The sequence below is a fragment of the Marmota marmota genome, unplaced genomic scaffold (genome assembly GCF_001458135.2).
Source record: "Marmota marmota marmota unplaced genomic scaffold, marMar, whole genome shotgun sequence".
Lineage (NCBI taxonomy): Eukaryota > Metazoa > Chordata > Mammalia > Rodentia > Sciuridae > Marmota > Marmota marmota.
In genome coordinates this window covers 3,656,073-3,680,780 of record NW_026000164.1, presented here as the reverse complement: position 1 = coordinate 3,680,780, position 24,708 = coordinate 3,656,073, and the positions used below count along the sequence as shown (strand labels likewise).

General features: G+C 47.0%; 1 long non-coding RNA gene and 8 other non-coding genes across 9 annotated transcripts in view; all 9 read right to left on the bottom strand.

Moving 5' to 3' along the window:
* Positions 1–2,419: 2,419 nt before the first annotated feature.
* LOC125611608 overlaps positions 2,420–24,708 on the bottom strand; it is a 42,038-nt gene continuing 19,749 nt past the window's right edge. Inside the window, exons 2-3 of the long non-coding RNA XR_007341818.1 lie at positions 9,013–9,157; positions 2,420–2,491 (exon numbers count right to left, since the gene is read on the bottom strand). This is a non-coding gene — a long non-coding RNA (uncharacterized LOC125611608). The remainder of the gene's footprint in view (positions 2,492–9,012; positions 9,158–24,708) is intronic.
* Positions 2,548–2,619, bottom strand: Trnac-gca. Its single transcript has one exon. It is a non-coding gene; the product is annotated as a tRNA-Cys (tRNA).
* Positions 5,744–5,815, bottom strand: Trnac-gca. The gene has a single exon. It is a non-coding gene; the product is annotated as a tRNA-Cys (tRNA).
* Positions 7,217–7,288, bottom strand: Trnac-gca. The gene has a single exon. It is a non-coding gene; the product is annotated as a tRNA-Cys (tRNA).
* Trnac-gca lies at positions 12,353–12,426 on the bottom strand. Its single transcript has one exon. It is a non-coding gene; the product is annotated as a tRNA-Cys (tRNA).
* Trnac-gca lies at positions 13,340–13,411 on the bottom strand. Its single transcript has one exon. It is a non-coding gene; the product is annotated as a tRNA-Cys (tRNA).
* On the bottom strand, positions 19,058–19,129 carry Trnac-gca. Its single transcript has one exon. It is a non-coding gene; the product is annotated as a tRNA-Cys (tRNA).
* Trnac-gca lies at positions 20,057–20,128 on the bottom strand. The gene has a single exon. It is a non-coding gene; the product is annotated as a tRNA-Cys (tRNA).
* Trnac-gca lies at positions 21,042–21,113 on the bottom strand. The gene has a single exon. It is a non-coding gene; the product is annotated as a tRNA-Cys (tRNA).

Genomic DNA, 24,708 nt, shown 5'->3' with positions numbered 1-24,708 from the left:
GAAAAATTCTATTCATAACAAAACCAAAAACCATATGATAATAAGAAATAAAGTAATACATGTATATTATTGTTCTTTATGAACAAAAATATAAAATATTAATGAATTGCATAAAGGAAACCTGAATTAATGGAGATGATATCATATTCATGAAAGAGGATCTTAATATTATAAAAATGTTAATCTCCAATTTCATTATTTTTGTCCATGTAATTTTAGCAAAGACTAAAATGGTTTTGCAAGTTTTAGGAGAACTTGAAGAAACAGTATAAAATCAAGAACAGAAGAAATTTAAGAACAGCCATGCACTTTCAGATATCAAAATGAATGGGTAGAACTTGTGCTACCAGCTGTGAGACTAATCAAGGGAAGGAAACTAACCTAGTGGGCATAGGAAGAGACAGACGAGTGGGTGGGACAGCAGGTGTGGCCATGCATAGGTGGGAGCCTGAGGATGAAAGGGCGACTGTGTCTGCTCCACCTGGACCCACAGTCCAGCTGGTGCTTGAGTCCCAGCATAGCTCAGAAGAGCACCCCCTTCTACTCTCAAGGTTTTCCTGGTGGGACCATGAATAAATGGGAGAGTGACATCATGAAAGCAGAATTACAGTGGGCGCTGGGGCACATGCCTATGATACTCCCTACTTGGGAGGCTGAGGCAGGAAGGTTGCAAGTTCAAGGACAGCCTGAGCAACTTAGTAAGACCCTGTCTCAAAATTTAAAAATAATGAAAAGGTCCAACGCTGTAGCTCAGTGGTAGAGTGTTGCCTAGCATGGAATTACAAATTCATGGTGGAAGTACAAATTATTCCACAAATGGTACTGATATAACTAATTTTTCATATGAAAAATGAGAATCCTCACTCTACTAAAAGTCAGACTCCAGGTGAACTAAAGACCTAAATGTGAGCCCAGCTGACGAGGGAGATTCTGTAGTCTTAGGGACTGGGAATGATTTGAATTTTCCAAATCTCTCATAAATGCACACTGCCATCCCAAAGCCCCGCTCTGCCTTAATCACAGGCTGATTTCACTCCAGGAGATCTGGGGAGCTCTCAGCACCCCAGGTGTGGCATCACGGCAGCCATAGGATGCGCCCTTACTCCGTTTTTATCTCTTTCACTAATTCAGTGACAAGAGGTCAGAGAGTCTCCTGATACAGTCAGAGTCCAGCTTTATAGGCACACAAGGGCCAGGACACACAGGGTGACCTCTGAACTTACCATTTGCTTTCCTTGAGCAGGTGGGATCAGCCATCCACCTGAAGCCACTCTTGCTGCTCTCTGGTCCCTGGGGGACTGTGGGAAAGTCTCACCCAACTTTTCTCCTGTAGACTCTGGCCTTCTACATTTCCTTCCCCCAGAACCACCTACATTTTCATCACCGTCAGGTCAACAAGGCCCAGTTACCAGTGCTCGATCCCTTCACTTGCCTGAGGGTCTTTTGCCTGTACCCATTCCTGGTTCTAGTCAGGGCACTCTGATTAGAGAGGAGCCCACCTCAGGCTGGCCGAGACCCAGGGGACGGTGGTTGGCAGGGTGGAAGGGAGCTCCTGGCCCAACAGGGGGAAGTCTGAAGACCCAGGCTCATGTACTGGGCAGGACCCAGGGAAGCCAGGCCAGGACCTCAGCCAGCCTGGTTAGAGAGCCACGCCCACCTGCAGAATGAACCCTGGCTATAGCCCCTCGCCCCACTTGTAGTACCTGGGCTCTGTCACCTCCAGGATGAGCCCCACATCTAGCCTCCCTCTCTGTGTAGTTGATCAGCACTCATGGACTTACCTGGGTATACAGTTGGCCAAGCTAAAGGCATTAGCAATTGTACTGGGTGATTTCCTGTGTCTGCTGGGGTGGGCTGTAGTGGGCAGATGTTCAACCTATCACCTATGGGATGCTGCCGTGAAGGCATTTTTGGATGTGATTGACACCTAAATCAGGAGACTCTGAGCCAACCCCACTGCCACTCCAAGTGTAGGGGCCTTATGGAACAAGTTGAACCTAAAGACGAAAACATGAGGCTGCTGAGAAAGAGGGATTTGTCAAACCCCTGATTGGAGGGTTTTACTATAAGGACAGATTGACCCCCCACTGTCTGGTGACCTGGCTGGAGTAGGATCTCTGCTGACTCTGGTGCCTGTACTGGGAGCTGAAGACACATGCCAAAATTACTTCATCCAGCCAATTCCAGAGAGCGGTGTGGATGTGGATCCTTGGAGTGTGTTATAAAGCAGGGTGAGCAGAAGTGTAAATAATTCTGAACTGGGCCCTCAGACTGTCTTTAGAGCAGAGCTGCCCCATCTGCTCCTCCTGGGTCTCCAGGTTGTGAGGCTGCCATGCAGAAATCAGCATTATGCACTCCACAATTGTTTGGGTCACTTCTTAAAATATTCTCTGTCCCAGGACCCATGAGCACTGACTCACCTTTGAAGGTATCAGGAAGTGTGGTAGTGAACACCTAGGTGCCTCGCTTCTCTCCATATTCACAGCTGAATCTGTGTGGTAGAAAAAAAGCTGTAAACAGAACACTGTGTTCATTGAGTGCAAAAGGAGGGGGCACCTGGATTTGAACCAGGGACCTCTTGATCTGCAGTCAAATGCTCTACCCCTGAGCTATACCCCCTCTTCTTTATGTTTGTCTAATAAGCACTCTAAACCTGGGTAGCCACACCCTGGATTTTACCACCTTCACATGTGTACTTACTAGTATTAGACCTTCACGTGCATCATATCCTGGAACATCATCTACAAGTTCCAATACCATTCTCCTGTCAAGTAGAATTACTGGAAGTTAGGATAGACATTAGCAAGGGATAGTGAGAGTCCTCTAGGGACTGGAAGGTGACTTCCTGGCCCGAAGTGGGGTCTCTTGTCAGGCTGTGGTGCACGTGCATTTTCCATCAGGGAGAAAGGAATAGCACTCACAGTGTACCATGGAGTCCTTGGGTGTGGGAACAGGTGACACATGCTAAGGGGAACCCAGTCAGTCAAGGGGGCACAGCTCAGGGTTAGAGCATTTGACTGCAGACTGCCCCCTCCCCTATTAAAATTTTATGATTCCACATTGAACTAATCAGAAAGACGGGAAAGGTCTCTGTTTTTAGTAAGGTCAGCTTGTAATTCTGATGCAAGTTCAGTTTGGATAACTGTGATTCAGCAATATGTGGCTCCATAATGTCAACTTTACAGAGCAACTAAGGAAGATCTTCAGAAAAACACAGAGGTCATTGGCAACAAGAGCTTAGTAATTGATGGCACCAGAGACAACTGACACAAGCCTTAGGAAGGGTTGTGCTGAGGGTGAATGGCAAGGAGAACCCTGACCAGAGAAAAGACCAGTGTAGGTTTGCAAAAAAAAAAGAAGAAGAAGAAAGAAAGAAGGAAAGAGAGAAAGAAAGAAAGAAAGAAAGAAAGAAAGAAAGAAAGAAAGAAAGAAAGAAAGAAAGAAAGAGAAAAGATATTACTAGCAGGGGACACCTGGATTTGCACCAGGGACCCTTGGTTTGCAGTCAAATGCTCTACCCCTGAACTGTGCCCCCTTGCCTGAGTTTCCCTTAGCATGTGTCACCTGTTCCCACACCCAAGGACTCCATGGTGCACTGAGAGTGTTATTCCTTCCTCCCTGATGGAAACTGCACGTGCACCACAGCCTGACGAGAGACCCTGCTTCAGGCCAGAGATCACCTTCCAGTCCCCAGAGGACTCTCACTTGTCTTCAGGCTCTTTCCTACCCAGTCTGATTTATGCACATTCTCAATTCTTTCAGTAAATGAATTGCCTCTCCTCTCACTCAGAAGTTCAGATATATTGGAGGAAGAAAGGCAGGGTCATGGCTGTACCACTACTTCCACAACACTGCCACACGACATGCAGAGTTTGTCCAGTGAGAGAAAGTCTATAATCTAATGATCTACATTAAATCCAGATGAGGTTTCTCTGTATCAGAGATCTATGAACTTAAAAAACAATATTTTTGTCCTTTGCAAACCCCAAATATAGTGGAAAAAGTAGACTTTCTTCAATAAAAATTCCAGCACAAAAATTGGGAAAAGTGAAAGTGCAGCAACCTCACAGAAATACAAATTCCTGGGAAAAGTGGTCATACCATTTTTTAATCTGATGTTACAACTTGAACTCCCTTCTAGATACCAGTTTTGGTATTTTCCAGCACATTCCCAATCATAATACATAAATAACCACTTCAAAACTCAGTGATGGCAACAATACCCATCAGGGATTAGGGCAGGTTCCCTGATTAGGTCCTGATTCTGTTACCTGGGAGTGGTTCCAATTCAGATGTTCTGCATAACAGCTTGCCTGGCTCCACCTTCAGAGAACCCCCCCCCCTTTTCATCATTCTCCTTTGTAGTTTCTGAAGAAGTCAATGGAAAATAAGTGCCTTGATGACTAAGCAGTCTTCTCAGCTTGCTTCCCGTGTATAGAATGTTAGAAGTCAAGAGATCTTTTCATTCCCATACAGTCTCAGTGTCTTTTAGTTCAGGTTGCTAATGCTCTTGTCAATATAGCTTTCTTTAAAAAACAAAACAAAACAAAAAAACCCTCATGGGTTTCCTATGTATTTGATTCCATTTTCCAAAAACCATGATCACAAATTATTTTACCATTGCTTTCCTAACTCAATTATAAGTATTTGGACATATTACATTTCTGTGATTTTCCAAGGAACACTTTGGTCAAACTGAGAACACATACTCAACACCACCTTAATGATTTTCGTGGTCTAAAGAAAGGGCGTTCAGGCCACTGTTGATCTGGTCTGTTTCTGGGCTCATGCTTTACTGGAAGGCTCTGGAGTTTCTCATTTTTCCTCAATTGGTTCTTCCTGTGTGGCTCCTTCCCATGAGCAGCATGTTGATAGCTGTGGTCAGTGGGGCACTGAAGGGATGATTCAGGAGAGAGGGCCTCTGCTCCTGGTACCCCAGTGTGCTTTGCTTTCCTGCTTCCTGCTGCTGGGTGGTCCATGGCGCACTCACACAAGGCTGCTGCATTTCCCAGGCACACACCCAGGGAATGAAGTCCTTGCTGGCCTCGAAGTCCCAGGGAGACCCACGATCACCACCCCTGCCCACCAGCCTCCCCTCCCCTTCCAGATGCTTGGTTCTCATGCTTTTCAGGGGACATTGCAGTTGAGGCCTCACTTGCAAGTGGCTCATTGTGTCCCCGAGGGCTGTGTCCTAATTACCTGATGGCTGTGACCATGTGTGGCTGGGGCAGCCAGGATGTGTGCCACAAACACACTGTCCCCATTCTGGCTGAACCCAGCTTCAGAGGGGTCCTCTTTCCAAGTATATCTTTGACTGGGCCCCACAAGCCAGTGAATATTTAGCAGTTTATTTTTGATCCTTGATTCTTACCCTACTTTCTCTATTTTTTTCTAGTAAATATCCCCACTAGAAATCACTGTGTGACTTCTGTCTCTCTTGATTGTTGGGACCGAGACATTTGACTGAGCACAGAGCACAGGGAGTGGAGAGTGTTCTCGCCTCTGGGAACATACAGAAATATCTCCAAGCTCAAGGTGAGTACAAGCTATAGCCACAGAGGTGATAAACTTAATATACAGAGAAGGGACACCTGAGAAGTCAGCACAGTCTGGGAGAGTGAGGAGGATGACCAAAGGCCTTTCTAGTAAGGAGAGTGTTACATGAGGAAGGTAGCCATTTCCACCTTTGCTCTGGGGTCCTCAGTCTTTGTCCCAACAGGGGACACCTGGATTTTGTCCCAACAGGGGACACCTGGATTTGAACCAGGAACCTCTTGATCTGCAGTCAAATGCTCTACCCTTGAGATATATCCCCCATTCTGAAAAATATGATGCACTTGATACCCTTTACATAAATTGACACATGCTGATTGGAGGAGCCCAGCCAGCTCTGTCTCTCTGACCTCTGCACTCTCCTGTCACCAACTGCCCTTCCACGAGGAAGCTTTCCTTGGTCCTTCTCATATGTGGAACCCAATCCATGTGATGGAGCATTATCCCAGGGAAAGCAGACAGGGTACACCAGGAACACAGGGCGTGCTCTGGGGAGGAGGAGACAGATTATTTTCTCCTCATAGAGAGGCAGGAAGAGGTGAAGTCAGAACAACATGAAGATGCTGAAGGCCTCACATGGCTCTTGTCTTCCCAGCAAAGAAGGAACAAAGGTCTCCTAAAGAGAGCAAAGGAGCAGAGTGATGTTCACAACTTGGAGCAAAGACAAACTATGAACTTGGCACTGTGGGAAATGGAGATGAGGTGAAATAGAAAGGAATAAAAGATTTCTCATGAACAGAGGATGCTAGTTGAGGTCACTCTGCCACAGACTGTCAGGGCACCCTTGGTCTGTTTCTGTGCTCTACTCCAGCAAAGGTGGGGACCCCAGAGCAAAGGTGGAAATGGCTACTGGCAATTGAATCCATGGAAGAAGGGAGCTTTGAGGAAGGGAAAGAGGCCACAGGCAAAGGCCTCATAGGAGCTGGAGTCATGACTGAGTGGCAACTCTAGGTTCCATAATGGGTACACAAACAGGAGAGCCACAGGGTTGCCTAGGATCATGGCCCAGAGAGAGAGACGGAGGAGAAGAGGGTCAACATGAGGATAATGAATAGGTTCAGTAAGAGCAAGAAGAAGAGGTAGAAATGAGGAGAGGTGTGAGGAAGGACTTTGCAGGTTCTAAGACCTTGAGAGGGGACAGCCATGAGTGTGGGTTGGGTTGGGGTTTTGTGTAGGATGAGACTTGACTGTGCATCTGAACACACAAATAGCCAAAAATCCAAACCAGACATTAACAAGCAATTGAACCAGAAGTTTCTTTTTCTCCACATGAAAATACCGTTAGGTGGGTTTGGCATGGCATAGCATAGGGACAAGTGCCACAGTCCTTCTCTCCAGGTATTCTAGTGCTCTGCCTTCAAGGTCCCAGTTGGCGTCTCCCACTTTAGGATCACAACACTGTCCACGGAACAGCAAAAGAAGACAAGAGACAAACCTCTCCCTGTAAAATATTGTGCTAAAGTGGATTTAGAGTGGGGCCTGAGAAATGGCGCTCTGATAGACTGTTCAGGTGATTCTAATTCATATTGGGGTTAAGAATAACCATAGTAGAGCCTCAGTGTTGGCTGTTTGTGGTAAAGAGAATGTTTATCTGGTGTGTACAGAAGAAGAGGAGGAAATTGAGGCATCTGTGTAGGAGAGGATGTCAAAAGTAAGCATGAGTAGAGGGCACCTGGATTTGAACCAGGGACCTCTTGATCTGCAGTCAAATGCTCTACCCCTGAGCTATACCCCCTGTTGCTTTTATGGGGCTTCATTATGTCTTTAAGTCCTACAGCCACTCGAGACAACCTGTGACCTGTAAGTCACTATTTCAGAATGGGAGCTCTTGGCAGCTGCCAGGCCTGGGTCTGAGGAAACTCATCACCTTGCCCTACAAGACAGCCTCCCCTTCTCAGAGGCACTCATCTTGTGTCCTCCCAGCCTCAGGCAGAAGCATTGGCTGCTAGCATGGCCCTCATAGCCAAATCCTGGGCCTTCGTGGCAGGTCTCCAACAAAACAAACTCCAGTGGTTGAGGTCTATTCTGACACTCTTGTTGACTGACCAACCTGTCTTCTGTCCCAATATTCAGTTCAGGGAACTTTCTCAAAAGCAGAATCTGCAACAAAATACAACCCTTCCAGCTTCTTCTTCTTTAGCTAATATACACTGAGAATGATGCAGAATGATACCCTCCAAGAATTACAAGTAAATTTAGGAATCTTTAAATATTGGAGGACTAAAAACAATACAGGACCAGGACATGCTCCCAGCAGCTTGGCGGGAACAGGTGACACAGATGCCAACAGTTTGGCTCTAAACCCAGACAGCCTGGGTCCCTGTCCCAGGAACAGGTCACTTCCCCTCCTTGTGCCTCAGCTGAAATCTATAAATTGGGGGAGAATAAGAGCACACACTTGATGGGTAGTTGTGTAGACAAGATGACTTAATCCATAGACAGCACTTCAAACAGCACTGTCACATACTAAGTTCTACATACTGTTTGCTGAACAAATAGAGTCACAAGGAATTAGCACCACTCACTGAGTGGAGAAAGAATAAACATTAGAACTCAACCTGCAAAGACCCCACATATGGAACTATTAGAATAAATCATTAGAAGGAATAGAAACTGAATTAGGAACAAAAACTATGAACAAATACATATTTTGAGTTAATTGGATGAGACATTCAAGACATGAAAATTTAATTAGCATGTTTTCATTTTTATTTAGTTTTATTGAAATACAGCTTATTCAGTACTATGTGTAAGTCTTTATGTATAGCTTGATGGATTTTTACATATATGCCTACACATGTAACCACCTGAATTAAATCAAGACGCAGGAGGTCTCTAGCGCTCAGAGCGTCCTTTGGACTCCTATTATTTCCTCTCCCCAGAATCTAACCACTCACCTTCCCCGTGGATGAGTTTGCCTGCTCTGGAGCTGCATCTACATGGAATCAGACACTATATATTCTTTGAGTCTGGCTTCTTTCACCTTCTCGTGTCAATAAGATCCATCCACATTTGTCCACTATTGAAATGACTTGTTATTTTTAATTCCTGCTTCCTGTCCCATAGTCTGACTCTACCAGGATTTATTTATCTATCTTACTATCAATAGACATTTCATTTATTTCTAGAGTGAGGTTATTTTAGTCAGCTTTTTTCACTGTGAACAAAAGATCCAAAAAGAACAATTTAGAGAAGAAATATTTTATTTGGGAACATGGTTTCGGAGGTTCTGTCCATGGTTGGCCAACTCCGTTGTTCGGGCAGAGATGTGGCAGAATATCATGGTGGAAAGGCGTGGCAGAGAAGAGCAGACCAAGACATGGCAGCCAGGAAGCAGAGAGAGAGAGAGACAGGCTTACAAACCCTCACACACCTGCCTTTTACACTCAGAACACACTGACATTGTCACTTTGTTGCTTTGCATTGTCTGTTCCTTCCGGCATATGATCCGCCCCTTACCTTCAAGACCCTGCTGACCCTTGCCATCTCTGCAGAGCTGTCGTGAGACCACACCCAGAGAGCCTGGCTCCATTCAGGCTCTTCTCTGTCACAGCTGAGGTGGCTCTGTGTTGCACATCACTCTTCCTCCCTAGACTGAAATCTCCTAAACAAGGACAAGAGACAATGTGTCAAGGTTAGATTTGGCTCTTCTCTGTATCACTGCCTCCAAAGCCAGGCCTTGCTCAGGACAATAAAAATTTAAGGAATTAATTGAGGGGTTTGTCTGCTGACTGCACAGGTCAACAGCCCTCCAGGGTTTTGTTTTCTCACAGGTAGAGAAGAGAAGGGGAGGCTGCAGAGAGAGGGCCCCAGAGGCCATAAGGAAGGATTGCAGCAGGAAGATAGATAGGTCTCCGGTGGGACAGGGTAGCCTTCTGCCTACTGGTCAGCCCTGCCTGCTCAGGATGGTGAAGTCACAGTGTGGTTTCAACACTGGAGAGGCACTCGCTGGAAGGAAATGTTGACTTACCTGTTGGCTGACAGGGTAGGTAATAGCTGGAGCATTAGGGAGACTAAGGCTGGTTCATATCTCCATGCCCACCACTCAACTTATATTATTCATTAAACTGTTGTGAGCCCTGACCCCAGGTAGATGGGAAAGAGGAATGGAAATCACAAACCTTCTGGACCAAAGACAGGCTTTGGTTCTCACTCCTTGTCTGACTTGGGAGTTCATGGCATTCACAGGACTAGGCCTGCTTCTCTAGGGGCTCATCTCTCTCCCAGCGGGGCAGCAGATCTGTTTTATTTCCACAAACTAATGCACTATAAATGCCTTCAGTAGACAAGGAAGGACTTAGGCTTTGAAATGGGGAAAAAGGAAGATAAAAAAGCAAAAACTAGGAACACTAGGGGGGCACTGCAGGGTGACTGGGTATCCTGTGGGGCCCACAGGAAGGAAACTTCCACCTGCATCCTGGTAGCTGAGACCCTGAGCAGGCACACAGTTGCCCCAAGCCACCTCCCCTCACCTCTTACACCTCACCCTCTGCCTGTCCCCATCATGCTGTGCCCTGAGTTCTAAGTGACAGTGAACCATTCTTTCTTCCACACAACAGCTGCCCTTGCACCTTGAACCTCCTCTGAAGTTGTTGCTGCCTGAATTGTCCTGGCCACTTGCAAACAGAGAAGACACCCAGGGAGGGTTGTGCTATGTGTCCTTAATCTTCAGAACACAGGGAATTCCACTTTCTCCATCAACATGAGAGCCCAGGGCTCTGCATGGGGCTCTGGGAACATGCAAGGTTCAGCCATAACCTCACTACCACCAATCAGGATTCCATTTCCCTGCTATCGAAAGGGAGTTGGAAAGGTTGGTCTTCATCCACCGACTATTAGGTCCATGGGCAGAAATGGCTGTTGGCTTAAACTATGAGTTTTGCACAGATTCAGGGCTTTTATTACATAATTTGTGCTCTGTAGGAGTATTTCCTAATGTAGCTTGGATCTTAAATGTCTCCTGAAGGCCCATGTGTTCAAGCCTTGGTCCCTGGGGTGGTGTGATTGGGAGATGTTGGAGCCTTTATATGTCGACCTAGTGGGAGGTCCTCAGGTCACGGGGTGTTCTTGAGGGAATAGTGGCATCCTGGCCCCTCCCCACTCTCTTTTGCTTTCTGGTCCTGAGGTGAGTGGCACTGCTCTACTACTCACTCCTGCCGTGATGGGCTCCCTCAGCACAGGCCCAAAGCAGCAGGGACAACAGACCCAGACGTGGAGCCTCCAAGCTAATCTCTCCTCCTTTTCAGTTGGCGATCTCAGGAATGTGTTTTACTAACAGGATTCTGACTCACACACTTGCACAGAGCTATAGGATGAGAAATTGCGGTAGTGTGAGAAGAACCATGAACTCCCTTCCTGTTGGAAGCCATCCTGGGCCTAGCACAGCTCCTCTGCCCTGAGATATAGAGGGACACGCATCCTCCAACAATGGTGGCTTTGTTTCATGATCTTCTCCAAGGACTTGGGTCCTGGAGTCCGGTGTCTGCAATAAGATAAGACCAGAACCTGAGTCTCTAGCAGACTCTCCAAAATAGTTCAGGATAGGAGCCACCCCTGTTTCTCTCTCTCTCTCTCTCTCTCTCTCTCTCTCACACACACACACACACACACACACACACACACACAGCATACTATTACCAGAGGAAGGAGACTTCAAGCTGCATCCTGGAAGCTGAGACCCTGAGCAGGCACACAGTTCCCCCAAGCCATCGTACTGATTCATAAACTGAGCTCTTAATCAGCTCCCATTTTACTGGTTCACAAACTGAGACTCTGGATGTTGGTCAGCTTATCAGAGGTGATCAGACTCATTCACCCCAGTAACCATCCTGGAGGTTCTGCTTGGAATCAAAATCAGATACCCCAAGGAAACTTTGAAGGTCTTCCTATTGCTGCCAGATGTGGGCAAGGTGCAACTCATCCTCAGAACCCTGAGTACAGCACACTGCTTGCACCTGCTCAGTAGATGACGTTCAGTGATCAGTGACTGTAACTGAGTAACCCTCCTGACATCCACAACCTCCTTCAGGTCTTCACCTCCTGGTTGTGCTTGTCCTTGTTAGCACAGTCTTGCCCTCGCCCCCCAACCTAAGCCTGACATTTAGGGATCTGGGAATGCAGAAACATGGCTCATCACCCAGTGGCCAGCTCTGGGCTAAACCAAGTGCCATTTCTCCTTGACTGTGACCATAGGATGAAGGTGGGGTGTGCAAGGGTGAAAGAGAGGCACAGGGAGGTGGAAAGGGCACTCTAGGTGGCTTCTGAGACCTACTGTGTGTGCACTGTACTCATGAAGTTGGGGACTCCGAGTCAAGTTGGCCTTTGGGCTCTTGGGTGATGATATTGGGGTTGAAGAGGAAGGCCCTAGATATAAAATAAACATCAATGTGACCTGAAATCGTGCAATCTGAGAGGGAGGTCTTATGATGGAGGTCTTCCAGTGTCACATGGTGTCGCGACCCCTCGCCAGCAAGGGAAAACACGACACAGGATTCTTCTTTCAGCAGTTTATTCAGGCCTTGATTCATGTATCATCTTCTAGCGACCCGCCGCCGAGCGCCCAAGCACAGCCTAATAAAGCCTCCCGCATACCAATCCTAAGCTGCCACGTGGACCTTTCTCATAGGATGGGAAGGGATTGCGTGCCAATTCTCCATATTAGGAGTTGTTTATCACAGGCCACAGTGGAAGCCGGCGCCATCTTCTAATGGCGGCCACGGTCTAATTAGAACAGCTCACCACAACATGGGGCCCACCTAAGAGGTGCTGGTAAGTGAGTTACCAAAGTAGTGCATAAACAAGGGGGCACCTGGATTTGAACCAGGGACCTCTTGATCTGCAGTCAAATGCTCTACCCCTGAGCTATACCATCCCTTGTGTAGAGCCTCTCATTAGCACCTTTTCATCCTCAGCCCCACACCCAGGCCACTCTGCATGTCCCAGCAAACTGCCAGCTTTCTCCACTGAAGTCTGCCCTCCCTTCTTTCATCTCCAACCTTAACTGGTCCCATCCCACCTCAGACTGCTGAGAGCACCTGGAATGGACTCCAGTGCTTCTCTAACACACTGTCATCAGACAAGAGCCAGTGACACGGGGTCTTTAGTGGACCTCACACAGCCCAGGGAGAACCTCCCCAAACAAACCCTCATGGAGTTTGATGAGTGCCTGATCTGTCATCCATGTTGAGGTCACAGAAACAGGGAAGACATTGTCCTTGTTCCTCAAAAAAGTCTTAGTAAAAATAGGAGAAAAACCCAGGAACAAAATATTTCCACTGATGTGGCAGGACCCCCTGGGGGTCAGCAGGGGCTTCTCACAGAGGTGACAAAGAAGAGTTGCCTAAGGAAGAAGCTGGGCTCCTCAACCCCGCAGACCTCTTATAAGGCTGGATGTCCATGCAACCAGGGAGCCTCCTGGTCATTGCCTTGGAGGACAGTCTGTGACACAGCATGACCAGCCATGCCCTGGAGGAGCCTCTCAGCCTGCCCTCTGCTGTCTCCTTCTGGAGAGGAGGACACAGATGTGGCCAGAGCAGAACCCAGAGCACAAGTGAACACACTGTGATTGTGTGCCCAAAAACCCCACATGTGATTGGAGATGGAGTCATAATGGAGTCCACATTGATGAGGAAGGGCTTCTGTTCACCAAACGCTCTGGGCCAGGGGATGATGCCTGGGACACCACTAGGGGTTAAGAGCTAAGATGGATGACATGGTCACTATGTGACACCTTGTTCTTCAGGGCTTTAGAAGTTTTCCTCTCTGGCATGTAAAAGAGTCTCCAGCAAGGGGGCACCTGGATTTGAACCAGGGACCTCTTGGTCTGCAGTCAAATGCTCTACCCCTGAGCTATACCCCCTGCTGCCTAGGAGTGTGCAATAAGCACCCTAAACATGAAAGGCCACACCCTGGATTCTCCTCCTGGAGATGTGCACTCAATAGTGTCACCTACTTCCTTCATCCTACACTTTCTTCCTGCTAGGCCACGCCCCTTCCTGTGTCCACACCTGCCTTCCACCTCTATTTAAGACCAGCACCCTCCCCTCTCTAGTCCCCAGGTGAGGCGGTGGCATTAATGTCATGGATGTCTACAGCTGGAACCTCCTTCAGACTCAACTAGAAGAGCCAGACTCAAGGAGCCGGCTGCTCAGCAGACCCTGCAGAGGTGAGGGTGAAGCAGGGTTGGGCAAAAGCAAAATTTCATGCTTCTCCCTGAGAACTCCCACGTGAGATCCTCTGGGAACAGAAACTAGGGACAATGTGTTTCCTCTAACAAGTTTACTGAGCAATTCTTTTTTTTTTATTTTTTATTTTTTATTGTATGGAAGATTGAACCCAGAGGTACTTAACCACTGAGCCACATCCTCAGCCTTTTTAGATATTTTAATTAGAGACAGGGTCTCACCGAGTTGCTTAGGGCCTCACTAAATTGCTGAGGCTGGCTTTGAACTCAGGATCCTCCTGCCTCAGCCCCTCAAACCGATGGGATTACAGACGTGTGACACTGCCCCTGGCTGCTTCCTGAACAATCTGACTCACAGTTTGGAGATATTAATTTAAACTGTGTCCTTCCATGCTCTAGACGGGGGGAAATGACAGTAATTCATTATGCCAAAAAACCCACACCGATTGGAGACAGAGTCACAGTGTAGTCCACATTGATGATGAGGAGCTTCTGTTCACCAAATGCTCTGGGCCAAGGGATAAACTGCCCCTCTGTCTCTCCTCTTCCTCTCCTCTCTCTCTCCATTTTCTCAATCCTTCAAGGTTCACACAGAAGGAGCCTGAAGAGAGGATCCAGCCCACTGAAAGGTGAAGAAGTGGGAGTCCAGAGATCCACAGTCCCTGGAGCATGAACAGGACAGCAGCTGCAAACATGTGGTCCTTATGAACGAAGGGGTCAGTAGGTGACAGCGTCTTGAACCAAGGGCTGCCTGCTGTGCAGACAATTGCTTTGCCCTGAGTTATCCCTTGTCCCTGTTCAGACCTCCCTGATTAACACTGTGCCACAGTCAGTGATCCAGGATGGACTCTCATACCTCTTCATTCCAGTGAACTAGAGGGAGGTGACCAACCTCAGACAGACCTCATTCTCACCTGAGCTGGCCTTGTCCTTCCCCATAGACCTATCCCAGAACTTCTAGAAGTCTTCCTGCCCAGCACCCTGCAGCCTCCTCCTCCTCAGTACCTGTGGGGGTCAACAGTTTGCAGAATCTCCTTTCAGACCTGGAACCTTGCTCTTTCCTTCTCTCTGGAGTTTTTCTTTACTTCCCCTCCATTAGGACTCCCCACCTCCTCACACCCCCTGCACATTGCTGCCCTTAGGGGTTTGTCTTGCATTTCCACTTTTGCTCTCTTCTCCTGTCATGTTCCAGTCCTGGGTTGGAAAGAGACATCTTTCCAGAGAGGTCAGGACCCCAGGCTCCACACCACCAGCTCAGCACAGATGGAGAGACAGGACCAGGCACAGCACCTATCGACTCAGGCACCCTGGGATGCTCAGGCCTCTGGGATGCACTGAAGAGGGGTCAGGGATCTCCTCCTGTGCACCTTTTCCTGGGAGCTACAATTATGGGGGCAAAGAGCACTTTGGAGTACAAAAATGTAAGTAAAGACCAGTGTCCTAAGGGAACAGCATGCAGAGGCTGAGCACAGTGACAAGGACGTTGGGGGGCTGAGGCCCAGAACCCTTTGTTAATGAATAAGATGACCGGGACAATGACCAAGTGTTTTGTTTTCCCCTTGGGACAGTATTTGATTAGCGACAAGATACAATTCTAATGTATACTAAATCCTTTATAGAACTACAGTCCCTTTGAAATTTTTCAACAGCAATGATAACACTAATACAAAACCAAGCTCAGAAGACGTCATTGGTAAAGTCTTCCAATTACTATTTAATGAATGACATCAAGTTTATGCAAACGCCTTCAGAGAATGGAAAAAGGGGAATACTTCCTAATTCACTCTGTGAGTCAGCATAACCTTGATTCTGAATTCTGAGATATCAAATGTGTGTGTGTGTGTGTGTGTGTGTACTTGCACCTGAGTTAGATATTTTCAGGAAGCCAGCTGGGCATTATTAGAAAGGTAAGATGCCATGTACAAGCAGGTAGAATTTGTCAACTACTAAGCATGCCCCCAGTCCAGTGTTGCACACAACCAATCTGGGGAATGTGAAGCTGAGCTTTTATCATCCGGCACCAACACTCCTGACACAAGCATCCCAGTGGAGGTGGCTGTGCCAATTTGGCAGCTTGAGTTTCAAGTCTGAGGAGGTCTCCTGACATCCTCCAAGCTTCACAGGACCCTCACACTCTGAATACGGCTGGGCTTAGGATCTGTCTTAAATTTCTCATTCTCTGTCCTTTGCTCTTCTCATTTTATAATTCTGATGAGACGATTCATGCGAGAGGTGGGGAAACTGAGCCCAGCCAGACTTGCAATTTGGCGAGGTTGCCTTGTTTTGGACCATCACAGTACCTCTCCAGAAAGAGCTGAGCCTTTCCTGCAGTCCTGGGGAAGCCTGTGGGTTCCCTCTGCCTGGAGGATTCCACTGTGTGCACAGTGCTGTTGGGCTGGGCTGGGCCCCCAGACTGCCCTGTAACAACAGCTGCCCCTGGAAGTTTTGTGCTTTGGTAGAAACTTTATTCCAAGAAGGAATGTCCTTTAAATGTGGAGCCAGGGCTGCTACTGACCTTCAGAATGGATGCCAGCCATGTACATCCATTAATGCCTAGAAGACAAATAAGTAGTCCTGAATCCATGCGATCAACAACTCAGCTACTCCCTACTCCCAGATCCTCAACCCTGAAGAGGCCACTGGATTTCTACCATCTTCAGTCCCAACCACGGCAGAAAAAATGGTTGTCCATTCACCCCACTTAGGTTAGGGACCTGCCACCCACTGCAATTGTTCTATCAGCCTCTCCATGCATTGTTCCAGAAACACAAACAGTTCTTTCTACTGAAACAGGAAGACCATCCTTGCCTGGGTTTCAGGAAGCTCATAACACCAAGGACAATGTTGGAGAAGGCAGCTCCTGAAGCATTTGGGATCCAAGGGACTTACAACCAGGCTCTAGGGCCTGTAAGGGGCTGGCAGAGAATGTCAAAGCTCTGTCAACTTGGAACGAATTGCAAACTGTCTCTGGTCCTAGCCCCACTCACTCTGTACATGAGGTGTGAGTCAGGGACACCTGGTGGACCGGAAGTTCCAGGGGAACAAAGGAGCCTTTGACTTGGCTTCTGACCCGCAAGCAGGGCCGTTTCATCACTAGGCTGTCAGCATGTGGACAGATGTTCATGTGGCTGAGTGCACACTGAGGAGACAAGAAGCCAGCAGAAGAGAATCGCCCACCCAAAAGAGGTGGCACAGGCCACAGCAGGACTGAAGGCCTGGTGGAGGGCAGTGACATGGGGCTGCAGGACCATGCCGGGGGAGGGGGGGAATGAAGGGTTATGAAAAATAACATTCCTGTAAGACAGCCCCCAGGAAAAATGGAAAGACAGACAGTGTGGTTCGGGAGGAGGGAGAGAAATCAGCCAAACATTAAACCTTTCCCAGTTAATCCTTTTCCTGGGTCCTAAAGGGAGGAGGCGATACTGAAAAGTTGGGCCCTGGATTTTTACCCTTTCCCATTGCCGATGAGTCAAAGGAGAAAAGCAAGTAGTGAAACCCTAGGTAACAATGGGTCCCAGAAGAAGGAGAAAATCAATGGGGCAGATCTGGGTGTTCACCCCTCAGGATCTGAGTTCCTATCTTTCCTGGTAACAATGATTTCAAACTTTTTACAACTGCCTTACTGAGTTAAAATTTTAACCTGCACAACTAGTTCCCCGACTGTCCAATTGGCACATCCGCAGTTTCCAATGATCAATTCACCCTCATTGTAAACTATAAAACTCAGACTCCTTCTGTAACCTGGGGGCCATTTTCATACCCAGAAAATGAGCCCTCCCATGCTTGATTGACTGGCTCCATGGCAGAATAAAGAAAAGCTTGCTGATCCGTTTGAGGTCTGCTTCTGTCCCTGTTATTTGTGTTTTCATAATGGTACCAAAACCATGTTGGTTATTTTTGCTTACAGGGAAAAACTCACCCTCTTCTCTCCCCTTGCAGGAAGATTCAGCATTAGGGGACCCGAGAGAGGGAAAGGGCACCATTTTCTGACACCATGTTCAGTAAACAAAAATAAGTGCAGACAGGGAGCATCAGGGCCTGTGCTCCTCAGTCAAGGGCTTACTCAAAACACCCAGTGTTGCCTAATGAGCCTGTTTCAGTGCTGAGTTTTCCTGCTGGAGGGACAGGCCTCCCTATGGCCTCCCCACCCCCACAGTGCTCTGTCTCCAGATCTGGTCACCTTCTCCTCACCCACAGCTCATCCAGCCTGCCACACCTCCCCACCGTCGCTCACCTCCACCCACCTCCACCCACCTGGCCCCTTCTGTGCCTCCAGCCCCGTCTCCTCTGTCCTTCACTCAAGGGCTGGAGGCACCAGCTGTACATCATTGCCGCTCACCCCTGGAATGTCCTTTACAACTATATCATGTTTCAAGTGCCAACATAATTTTCTGCCATTTAGAATCATTTGATATTAGGATGAACATAAGCAGTCGAATGTGCCCCCCAAACGTACAGTTCCCAGATTCCTCCTAAGTGCTACTAATCAGCATTACTAGGCACAATCTGGGTTTACATAAAGTCAGCCAGTAATTCTGATGCAAAGTCAGGCTGGGTAACCCTGAGGCAGTGTGTCCCTCTATCATGTCAACTTTAAAAGTAACTAAGATCTTCAGAAAGACACAGCAGAAGCCCGACTTGTGCCAGACAAGTGACGTTACCAGATAACATTGGCACAAGAGCTAAGAGGGTGGTGATGAGGGTGACTTCCAAGCAGAAGACTGAATCAAGAAAGGACCATTGCAGGTTTGGAAATGGAAGAAACTCCCAGCAGGAGGCACCAGGATTTGAAAGGGGACCTCTTGATCTGCAGTCAAATGCTGTCCTCCTGAGTTAAGCCCCCAGGCACACCTGGGGTTACTCCTTAGCTTATATTTCTGTGTTCCCACACCCAAGAAGTCCATAGCACACTAAAAATTTCACTCAGTCAACTTGGAAACTGCAGGTGCACCGCAAACTGCCTAAAGACCCCTCTCCTTTGGGCCATGGATTCAACTTTCATTACCCTCAGGACAGTCACTTGTGTCACAGGCTCTTCTATCCATACTAATTACACTAATTGACCTAATGTGGTAACCTGTACTAATGAGGTGGGGGTCCCCAAGTCAAGGTGGCCTTGGGGCTCTTGAATGATGATAGTGGATTTGAGGAGGTAGACCCTATACATAAAATGGGTATCAGTGTGGCCCCATATCATGGGGCTCTGAAAAGTGGGATCTAAGGTGGTTTCTATAAACCCCAAGAATTAGAGATCTCCCAGTATCACTCAGAGTCCACCTAAGAGGTACTGGTTAAGTTATCTATCAAAATAGTATAAAAACAAGGGGGCACCTGGATTTGAACCAGGGACCTCTTGATCTGCAGTCAAATGCTCTACCCCTGAGCTATACCCCCACTTAAGCAGAGCCTCTCATTAGCACCTTTTCATCCAGGACACCACACCCAGGCCACCTGTGATTTATAATGCAGTTTTCTCTGCATGTTCTAGTAACTGACAGTTTTCTCCACCGAAGTCTGCCCTCCTCTCTTTCATCTGTGGCCTTGACTAGTCCCTCTCAGCTCCTCTCCCACCTCAGACACAGGTGGAACCACCTTTGCACCTGGAAAGCACACCTGACCCTAGCATTTCCCTAAGTCCACACACAGTGACCAGACAAGAGCTGCTGGGCCTGGTCTTCAATGAACCTCACACACGGCCCAGGGAGAGCCTCTGCCATACTTCAAGGCCTCAAAGAGGGGGCTTGTTATTTCACTCCATCACTCATTCCCTCAACACACAATCATGGAGCTTGTGAGGTACTAGACACTGACATCCACGTTGAGGTCACAGAGACAGGGTACTTGTCCCTAGAGAGCCATAGTAAAAAAAGGAGACAAACCCAGGAACAAAATGTTTCTACTGAGGTCTCAGGGAGAAAAGAGGCCTTGTTCACGCATCAGGTGGGGCTTCCTAAAGAGCTGACAAGAGGATTTGCCTAAGTAAAAGCTGGACTCCTCAACCCCACAGACCTCAGAAGGTTGGGTGTCCATGCAGTGCGGGAGCCTTATGGTCGTTGCTTTGGAGGACAGCCTGTGCCACAGAATGACCAGCCATGACCTGGAGGAAGCTTACAGCCTTCCCTACTACTGTGTCCTTTTGGAGAGGAGGACACAGATATGGCCTAAGTAGAATACAGAGAACAAGTGGTAAGTACTTAAGTTCATGCCTGTCACACTGCAGGGGGATAAGAGCTTATACAGATGACATGGGTCATTATGTGACTCCTTGTCCTTTACTACTTCAGAAAATATTATCTTTGGCATCTAAAAGAGATCCTAGCAAGGGGGCACCTGGATTTGAACCAGGGACCTCTTGATCTGCAGTCAAATGCTCTACCCCTGAGCTATACCCCCACTGTGTCTAGCCTCTCATAAGCACCTTTTCATCTACGGCACCACACCCAGGCTACCTGTGATTTATGATCCACTGTTTCTCTGCATGTTCTAGTAATAGGCCATCTTTCTCCATGTAGTCTGCCCTCCTTTCTTTCATCTCCTACTTATCTAGTCCCCATCAGTGCCCATCACCTCAGCGTGTTCTGGGGCACCAGCTTTTGCATATGGACAGGACAGCTGACCCCAACGTTTCCCTAAATCCACACACAGTGACCAGACAAGAGCTGCTGGTCCTGGGTCTTTAATGAACTTCACACAGTTCAGGAAGAGCCTCCTCCATTCCCCAAGGCCTCAGGAGGGAGTTCATTATGTCACTCCATCACTCGTTCAATCAACAAATGATCATGGAATTTGGAAGGTGCTAAACCTGTCATTCATGTTGAGGGTACAGAGATAGGGGAGATATTGTCCTTGATATTCAGAGTCTTAGCCCAAATATTTCCATAAGATTTCCACAGAAGGGGCAGGAGCCTAAGCAGAGACCTGAGAGAGCAGTGACCCCCCCCAGCAGGGGGTCATCAGGGGGTTCCTAGAGGTGACAAAGAAGATTTGCCAGAGGAAGAAGTTGGGCTCTTCAACCCCACAGACTGAAAGCTGATGTTTAGCCAATGAGAGGGCCTGATGGTCCTTGCTTTGGAGGACAGCCTGTGCCACAGCATGACCAGCCATGACCTGGGAACCAGCCCTCTGCTGTGTCCTTCTAGAGAGGAGGACATAGATGTGGCCTGAGCAGAACCCAGAGCACAAGATGAACACACTGAGGTTCATGCCTGGGACTGCACTAGGGGTCAAGGGCCAATATGGATGCCATCCATGGCCATTATGTGACTCCTTGTTATTTTCTCTCTGGCATGTAAAAGAGACTCTAGCAAGGGGGCACCTGGATTTGAACCAGGGACCTCTTGATCTGCAGTCAAATGCTCTACCCCTGAGCTATACCCCCTGCTGCTATGTTTGTGTAATAAGCACCTTAAACCTGGATGGCCACTCCCAGGATTCTCCACCTGGAGAGGTGTGCTTGCTAGTGCTTGCTATCATAAGCTTCCTTCCTGCTAGGCCATGCCCCTTCCTGCCTACACAACTGTAGGTGTAACCAACACCCTTCCTCCTCCCTAGAATCTAGATGGAAGTAGAGCATAAAAATGATTATTGTCTGCAGCAGGAACCTCCTTCATACTGAACTGGAGAAGCCAGAGTACAAAAACTGGCTACTCAACAGATCCTTTGGAGGTGAAGATGGTAGCTGGGATGGGCAAAAGCAAATGCAGCATTCTATTCTGTCTCAGTGGTGGGTCACCTTCTCATCCACTGCTTCATCCAACCTGCCACACCTTCCCACAGATAACTGATGTCACCAGAGAAAACTGACACCAGACTTAAGAAGGGTTGTGCTGAGAGTAAGTAATATGTAGAATGCTGACCAAAGACCAGTGTAGCTTCGCCAATAAAAGAAAGTACCAGCAGGGGCACCTGGATTTGAACCAGGGACCTGTTGATCTGGGTCAAATGCTCTACCCCTCCGCTTTATCCTCTGGTCCAATAAAACAGTACCATTGATCACTGACATTGTTTACATAAGTTGACCCACCAGACACAAGGCAGGCTTGCTGGTTGGGGTTGGGGAGGTGGGAGGGATAAGTGGGTGTCGCCCTGGGGGTTTTCAGGGCTGGGAAACAGTCTGCCTGGTATTGTAATGATGGATGTGGGCCATTATGCATTTGAGGATGTGGGGAGGAAGGCACACTCATACACTGCTAGTGGGACTGCAAATTGGTGCAGCCAATATGGAAAGCAGTATGGAGAGTCCTTGGAAAACTGGAAATGGAGCCACCATCTGACCCAGCTATCCCACTGTTTGGTCTATAGCCAAAGGACTTAAAAACAGCATACTACAGGGACACAGCCACATCAATGTTTATAGCAGCTCAATTAACAATAGCTAAACTGTGGAACCAACCTTGATACCCTTCAGTAGATGAATGGATAAAGAAAATGTGGTATATATACAGTATGGAATATTATTCAGCATTAAAAGAGAATAAAATCATGGCATTTGCAGGTAAATGAATGGAACTGGAGACTATAATGCTAAGTGAAGTTAGCCAATCCCAAATAAAAAATGCCAAATATTTTCTCTGATATAAGGAGGCTGATTCATAATGGGGTTAGGGCAGAGTGGGGGGAGGATTATATGAACTCTAGACAGGGCAATGGGGTGGAAGGGAAAGGAAGGGGGCATGGGGTAGGAAAGATGGTGGAATGATATGGACATAATTACCCTAAATACATGTATAAAGACAGAAATGGTGTGACTCTACTTGTCTACAACCAGAGATATGAAAAATTGTGCTTTATATGTGTAATATGAATTGTAATACATATATAACATTACATGTTATATGTTATATATAACAAATTAGAATAAATTTTAAAAAGTTAAATGTATATTTCTCACTGTTTTAAGTTATATAATTCTTTCCTTAACTACTGATAGCATTAAAAACAAATAACTTGTAATTGAAAAAAATATAACCCATAGTATTAAGCACTGGTAAACATAACCCTCAGGCTGTATAAAGCCTTGAACTGTGTCATTTAAAAATTTTAAAATTGGTAATGCTTTGATAAGAAATTGAATAATAAAGTTGTCTTTACTGGCATTATATGTATTTAGAAAATAAAATATTTTCTAAGGGTGGAAGAAAACAACTTACAGCCTAGAACTCTGAACCCAGGAAAATTAATATTCAAGTATAAGGCAAAATTAAAACACTTCCAGACACACAAAGCCTAAGAGTATTTGCTAGAGCACAGCCTCTCGAAAGGAAAGCAAGGCCCTCCCTACAGGGAGGCACATCCCTTGCCGCCTCTGCAGCCTGGCCTCTCTCCTGGGCTGGAGGCCAGGACTTCATGTCTTCACTTGGAAATCTAAGGGCATCTCAAAACTACATGAGCAAAGAAGATCATTCATTCTTGCTCCCCACCAACCTGGTCTCCCCACCTGTGGTGCTCACCTAAGCAAAGGGCTCGATATTCCCAGTGACTTGTCCCCTCATTTCTCTCCTTGACATCCAAATCCAACACCAAATCTGGTTGTCTTCACTCTTGGATGTGTGTGAATCTGAGTGCTTCTCAGCTGCCCTGCTATACCCTGGGACCCAGAAGCTCGCCTCATCAGAGACACCATCACACTCCCCAGCAGCTCTCCAGCCTCCATTCCTGCCCCTAGGTCCATTTTCCCAGAATCTTTTTCCGGACACAAGTCCCACTCACTCCTCAGCCCACTGAGACTCTGTTCAGGCACAGCTCAACTGCAAGAGCTTCCAGACGCTCAGCCTCTTTGCCCCCATCTCTTCTATCCCCAGCACCATTTTCACTGTCCTTATGGTCCGTGTTCTGTCTGCACTTAGTCGTTCAGGTTGATTATCCTCTCCCGCACCGCGACAGAAGCATGTGAAGGCACCCACTTCATATGTGCCTGGTGCTGCATGACTGGATGAATAAACACTAAACAAAGAGACGGATGCCTGTAAACAAATTTAAACTGATGCGAAATGTGGCAATAATAATTAGTAGTAGTTTCTTTGTGTTTAAAAATGTGACTGAAAAGGAAGAGGTTTAATATACTAGGTAACAAGAGAAGAAACGTGAAAGATGAGAATTCTTAGAGAAATTAGATCCAGAAGAGAGAAAATACATTATTAGACAAATTTAAGTATACATGTTAAAAAGTACTAAGTATCCACTAAAAACGTAATGCAGACCTTTCAAAGGAGTGGCGGGCTAGGCGTGCACTCAGTCTGTTTTGCATTGGTTTAATAGAAGACCACAGAATGGGTAATTTATAAAGAAAGGACATTTATTCTCCCAAGGCTGGTGGGTGGAAGCCCAATACCAAGATGCCAGCATCTGGTGAGGGTCTTTGTGCCACATCATCCCACCCAGAAGGCGGAAGGGCATGGGAGTGCCAGAGAGAAAGGGACAGAAAGTGGGAAGAACCTGTCCTTTCATCAAGAGCCCCCTCCAGAGAATGCTAGCCCTGTCCTTGGTGATGGCACTAATCAGTCCTAATCATTACTGAGTCCTTGTGACTCATCTTCAAGGTCCCACCTTTCAACACAGCTGTGTTGGGGATGACATGCTCACTGCGTGAACCTTGGGGGACATATTGGAACCACAGCAGGATGGAAGGGGATTAAAAAAGCATCTAATTCACCCAAAGGGAAATAAGAGGAGAAAAATAGAACAGAAGAAAATGGGAAAAGTAATACTTATAGGAATAAGGTTCAATCTATCAGCAATCACAGTGTTAATGAATTAAGCATGAATTTATCACAGCTGGCTGTTCAGAGATATTCTTAAAACATAAAAATAAAGAAAACTTAGAAATGAAGACCAAGAGATGATACCAGAAGAAACATTTACATCAGAAAAAAAATATGTATTTAAGGCCAAAAGATCATTAATAGTAATAAAGAAGGAATTTATATTATAATAAAAGGAAAACTTATTTAAAGTATAACAATCATACTAAGCTT